The sequence below is a fragment of the Lycium barbarum genome, chromosome 7 (assembly GCF_019175385.1).
Source record: "Lycium barbarum isolate Lr01 chromosome 7, ASM1917538v2, whole genome shotgun sequence".
NCBI lineage: Eukaryota > Viridiplantae > Streptophyta > Magnoliopsida > Solanales > Solanaceae > Lycium > Lycium barbarum.
Genome location: NC_083343.1, coordinates 41,221,896 through 41,227,894, shown reverse-complemented (window position 1 = coordinate 41,227,894; position 5,999 = coordinate 41,221,896). Strand labels below are relative to the sequence as shown.

The following is a 5,999-nucleotide window of genomic DNA, read 5'->3' as shown; positions in this document are numbered from 1 at the left end:
CAGCAGCACAGCAATAGCAAAATCAATCCCCGTTCCAGTAGAAGGCCTGGAAGTTCATATGGAAACACATCTGGGAACTCATTTACTACCGGAATAGATTGAAAATTCGGCAGCTCTACTTTGGTGTCATGAACTCGAACTAAATGATAAATATATCCTTTAGCGATCATCTTCCTTGCCTTAAGGTAAGAAATAAACCTACCTCTTGGAGACGTGGTATTACCCTTCCATTCAAGAATGGGTTCTCTCGGGAATTGGACCCGAACTATTCTCGTTCTGCAATCCACATTAGCATAGCACGAGGCCAACCAATCCATGCCCATAATTACATCAAAATCCAGCGTTTTTAGTTCAATAAAATCGGCTGTAGTGTGGCGATCACATACCACCATCACACAATTTTTATATACTTGTCTGGCTATTACCGGATCACCTACCGAAGTGGATACCTCGAAAGGTTTAATTGGCTCGGGTTTTACCCAAATACGGCCAGCAATATAAGGTGTGATATAAGACAACGTGGAACCCGGATCAATTAATGCATAAACATCATGAGAGAATATCATCAATATACCTGTAACTACATCGGGGGAGGACTCAAGATCCTGGAGTCCGGCTAAAGCATAAATACGGGGCTGGGAGCCACTCGAACTGGACGCTACCCCTCTGCCCCTACCACGACCTGCTGAAATCTGAGGAGTTTGCCCTACAGGGTCCACCGACGAAGAAGAACCTGCTGCTGATCCCATAGGCTGAGCCCCAACTCTACCGCCCATCGACGGACAATCACATATCATGTGCCCCACCTGACCACAGGCATTGCAAGCATCTGAGCATCGACGAAATGGACCCGAATGTAACCTCCTACACTAGCTGCATCGTGGAACCGGTGGTCTCCTCTGACTATAATCACCTCCAAACTGGGGACCCAAAACTCTTGAGCTCTGACCCTGTCCAGAATAGATGCAGCGGTCAAATCTCCTGGCCTCAAACCGAGGATGTGCTAATCCCCGACTGGCCTGAATACCTAGAGTATGACTGCCTCGATCCCCCTCTATGGTCACTACTTGCACCAACAGATCTGACCTTCTTACTCTGCCCCCTGTCAACATTATGCTCATCTCGGTGCGCTCAATGTTGCTTTTCTAAGTTCTGGGCATGGGCCTTAATACGGGAAATGTCCATCCCCTCCTGTAGTGAAGCCGTCAAATAATCCTTGAAAAAATGTGGTCCTAAGCCGCTCACAAATCTATGTACTCTATCTCCCATGTCAGCCACCATAGTCGGAGCATATCTAGCCAATGAATTAAAGTAAAGGATATACTCCCGAGCACTCATATTCACTTGCTTAAGATTTAATAATTTATCAGCTATGGCCCTACGAACCTCAGGTGGAAAATAATGAAAGATAAAAGCTTTCACGAACTCTTGCCAAACCGGGGGAGGAACATTTTCCCCTCTTGAAGAAATCCAATTGTTGAACCATAGAGTTCTATAATATGCCAACTCCACTGACTCGGTATCCGAAGCATGGATGATCCTCAGCGTCCTCAATATCTCATCTATAAAGCCTTACGGGTCTTCATCCAGCTTTGACCCGAAAAATTCTGCAGGATTTAATCTCATAAAATCACTAGACCTTGTACTAACCGCCCAATCACCTGGGCCCATATTCTATTGTTGGGCCTAAGAGGAAACCAACTGAGTCAATAGCTGAATAGCCTCGGTCATCTATTGACCCGAAGCACCCGGTGGAGGAACTGGAGGCATATGAGCTAGAGTAGAGACCCCTTCTTGTTCTCCTAGAATAGGCTGAGTGTGGGAGGTATGGGATGGCGCTTCATTATGGGATTCACCTTCTTCTATATTCGTTGGCGGCTCCCTTTCCATTCGCCGTGATATAGTAGCCTTGCCCTTCTGGGCGGCTGTGGCTTTTCTCTTTACCAGCGTCACTGAAATCATAGCGCACAATTAGGGAAGAGGAAATCTTATAACATAGCTCTATCGCACGATCTAATAAGAAGAAAGATGGTCATTTCTCCTAGAAGCCCCGCAACCTCTTAGTTATAAGTGTGGCGCGCTTCACACCCATAAACAAGACTCTACTTGACATGGCTCGTAGACACACCCTAGGACGGAACTGCTCTGATACCACTTTTGTCACGACCCAACCAATGGGTCATGACGGGTACCCGGAGCTGACTACCGAGCACCACTCATCATGCTAAACATCATACCCAACCCGTACACATATAATCACCAAGGCAATACAAGTATATATATATACACAAACACACACACACACATAAGCCCTCATAGTGGCGAAATGATATACAACAATATACACTGGGGTGATCATAAGACACCCACTACCCACAAATATGTATCTACGAGCCTCTAACTGGAGAACTGAACATAAGGACGGGACATGACCCCGACATGCTCGAATATATACACAAAAGAATATATCATGTTACGCCCCGTATTTTTATACATTGGGACAACCCGGATTAATTATGATAATTTAGAGCCAAGACTATTCCGGGATTCGAAGTCGGGACTTTTGACCTTTGATTTTATTTCGAGGCATAAGTTATATATGGAATTGTTGGCATTGAACACTTAGGAAAAATTTGGGACCACAATTCATAAATTGGAATTAAAATGTTGTGCAAAAAAATAAAAAATAAAAAAATAAATTCCTTGGTGGCCATGTAAATGGGAATTGGTCCCACACATTATGTGGCCAATTTTAATTGGTCCACTCCATGTGTGGGCCAAGGACACTTGGACAACAACTATATGAGCCTAAAGTATGACCAAGTAGTCATCTTTTCCCCATTGCAAGACTTAGAAAAAAAAATCAAGGAGTTGAAGACCACCTTCAACACCCCTCTCGGCTACAAACCAAGAAAAACCAAATCCAAATCAAGCCACCCCAAAATTATTTCCTTGGTATAAATCAACTATTTAGAAGTCCCTAAGTAACGTGGAAGAGTTGTTTGGGTCATCCAACCACTAGTTGTGCCCAATTGCAAACCCTAACTATTGAAGGAAGTGAAGAAGGAAGGTAAGCATTCATTATGTTTTTGTGTTATGAAGGTTATATTCATGTTGTAGTATCTTATAGTGGTTGGAAATCATGAAATATAGTATGATTGGGAGTGGGTCGTGTGATGGGTGTTGTTGTGTTGTGATTGAAATTATGAATTAATGTTTAGTTAGTTGATTGGGATCATTGTAAGGTGAAGAACAATTGAGAATCCTCCATATATGTGTATATATAGTGTTGATTGAAATGGGTCACATTATATGACGATGAACGAATGAACGTCGCTTAATGTTTTAATCGCCGTCGCTATGAATCTTATGTTGGAAATGAATGTTTGTTGACTCAAAATGATGTTGTTAATGTGCGGACTGTTTTTTGGAGGTTATTGTATATTTATTGTAATTGGTATATTGATGAGATAGCATTGTTAGAATGTAATTTGAGGATACAAACCATGATTTGGAAATGAAGAAAAAAAATTTTAAAGGGCTGTCTCGGTTGGGGCTGTTTTCGGCCAGCTTGGAAAAAAAAAATCGGGTTGTTGGAAATGTGGTATGAATTGCTTAGAATGCCCTTGAATGTTGTTAGTATGGGTTTGGGTTAATAATCAAATGTACGAACGATATTGTGGCTTTAAAGTAAGCCATGGAATTGAATAATTGGGAAGTTGTCAAATGGCATAAAAGAGAGCTACCATTATTATTTTGCTTTTCGGATTGGTTGTCAATGTTACTAGGTTGGTTATTGTGGTTGTTGTTGTTGATTTTGAGCGAGTTAAATTCTCGGGGTAGCCTATTTGCAGGGGAAATGCTGCCCGGATTTCTGTAGAATTAAGGGCGAAATTGGAATTTAATGCCCAAAAAGTCTTTAGCTAATGTTTGGCATTTTATGGCTTGTTTGTAGACCTTGGGCAGCCCGAATCATAGTTTGGACTTAGCTTGAGTTGGATCATATTGGAGAGCGTTTGAGGTATGTAAAGCAACCTTCCTTCTTTTGGCATGCCTTAGTTTCACATAGGCTAGATTGGAGCTTTAAGGGAATTCCAAATTCGAGATCCGAGCATGTTATGATCCATATATATATATTCTTTGGCACTCTTATGTATGTTTTTATGAAATATGAACCATGATGTATTTGAAGTAATCGCTTTCCGAAATTCGCATAGAAAATGTTCGCTTTAAGGAATTTTGTAATCTCTGAATGCCATATTTTTCGCATAGAGGCTCGGATCGCTCCAATAATTTTTATAGGAGTTTGCTTGATGTATAATGGGTATGTTTTTCATAGGCGGACTCAGTTCGGGTCTATACTCGTCCGTGGGTCCCGCGACGCCCTTTATGTAAATTCGATAACTTTGAATCAAAAAGTGATAATTATTATTCCGATTTCAAATATGACTATTTTACTTATCCTTCGGATTTATAATAATGATTTTATGCATATGATTCCTCACTACTCCGCTCGTGCCTACTATGATATCGTTCGCCGGTTCCCGGGCCGGTTCTGTTGTCGTGCGCTTTTTGATATATTCCGGTGTTATGCTGTGTTTATGGTTCACCGTGCTCCTTGCTCGAGGGCCGGGTTCCACTTATGTTTGGCGTTATGCTGTGTTTGGCGTTATGCTGTGTTGTGATGTGTGACGGGGATTCGGAGATTTGAAACTTTCTGGTGTTATGCTGTGTTGTGGCGCCATCGACAGGCGGGCGACCACATTTTCCAGTGCCCTATGCATAATTTATACTTTGGGAATAAACATTTTGATATGTATTATTTTCTATATATCTGATTCGATTATTATTCAGATTTATTTCTGTACCTTCTGCTTTGCATACTCAGTACATATTTCGTACTGACCCCCTTCTCCGGGGGCTGCGTTTCATGCCCGCAGGTACAGACGCACAGCCTGGTGATCCACCTGTTTAGGACACCCTTTCTGCTATTCGGAGTGCTCCTCTCTTTCCGGAGCTTATACTTTTGGTATATATATTTATTAGTGCATTTGTATATATTCGTTCATGGGTACGGCGGGGCCCTGTCCCGTCATATGATTCTGTCGGTCTGTTTAGAGGTCTGTGGACATGTTTGTGGGTTAGGGTCTTTCTGTATGAATGTATGTACATGTCGTTTGGGCGATCCCATACGCCGAGGCGGCCGGTCCGCATATGTTGTTTGGGCGACCCTATACGCCGAGGCGGCCGGTCCGCATATGTTTATATATTGCTTGGTTAGCCCTGTGTGGCTTTCGTTGGTATTTTCTGCGTGCAGGGTATATTGGATAGTCCGTAAAACAAAGGAAACTCTGCCGAAATTTTTCTGGAAATTACCTAAATTTGAAATAAAGCCTTGTCGGCTTCCGCCATATACTAGAATGAATTGATAGAATTTGAGATAATATTTAATAGATGGGTTCGGGTGCCCAGATCGGGCACTAGTCACGGCCTACGGGGTTGGGTCGTGACAGAAGTGGTATCAGAGCGGTTTGTCCTCGGAGTGTCCACAGATCGTGTCTAGTAGAGTCTTGTTTATCGGTGTGTTGTGCACCACATCTATAAACAGGAGGCTACAGGACATTTAGGATGTTGTCTTTTCTTCTGATCTTAGATCGTGCGATAGAACTGTGCTATTAGGATGATTCTGTTTTGATCTGTTGTTGTTTTTCTTTCAGTGATGCCTCCGAAAAAGGCGACGGCCGCCCAGAAGAAAAAGGGCGTAGTAGGAGAGACCAGCCGGGCTCAGAAGGGTACTCGGACCCTTGCTCAGATGATGCGTGATATTACATCCCGGCCAGCCGACTCTGCTACGTCTTCATCGTCAGAGGAGTCTGGAGCAGCTTCACCATTAGCTCCAGGGGCTTCAGCTCCCGCGCCTCCAGCTCCTCAGCAAGGGGCGGAGGACAGGACACTGAGAGAGGCTGTGCAGTTATTGACCACTCTGGTAGCGGGACAGG

The 5,999-nt window shown here is 43.2% G+C and overlaps 1 long non-coding RNA gene across 1 annotated transcript; it reads left to right on the top strand.

The window, feature by feature from the left end:
- The first annotated feature begins 2,478 nt into the window (after positions 1 to 2,478).
- Positions 2,479 to 5,351, top strand: LOC132603411 (uncharacterized). Its single transcript, XR_009568225.1, has 3 exons — positions 2,479 to 3,070; positions 3,956 to 4,021; positions 4,941 to 5,351. It is a non-coding gene; the product is annotated as an uncharacterized LOC132603411 (long non-coding RNA).
- The last annotated feature ends 648 nt before the right edge of the window (positions 5,352 to 5,999 follow it).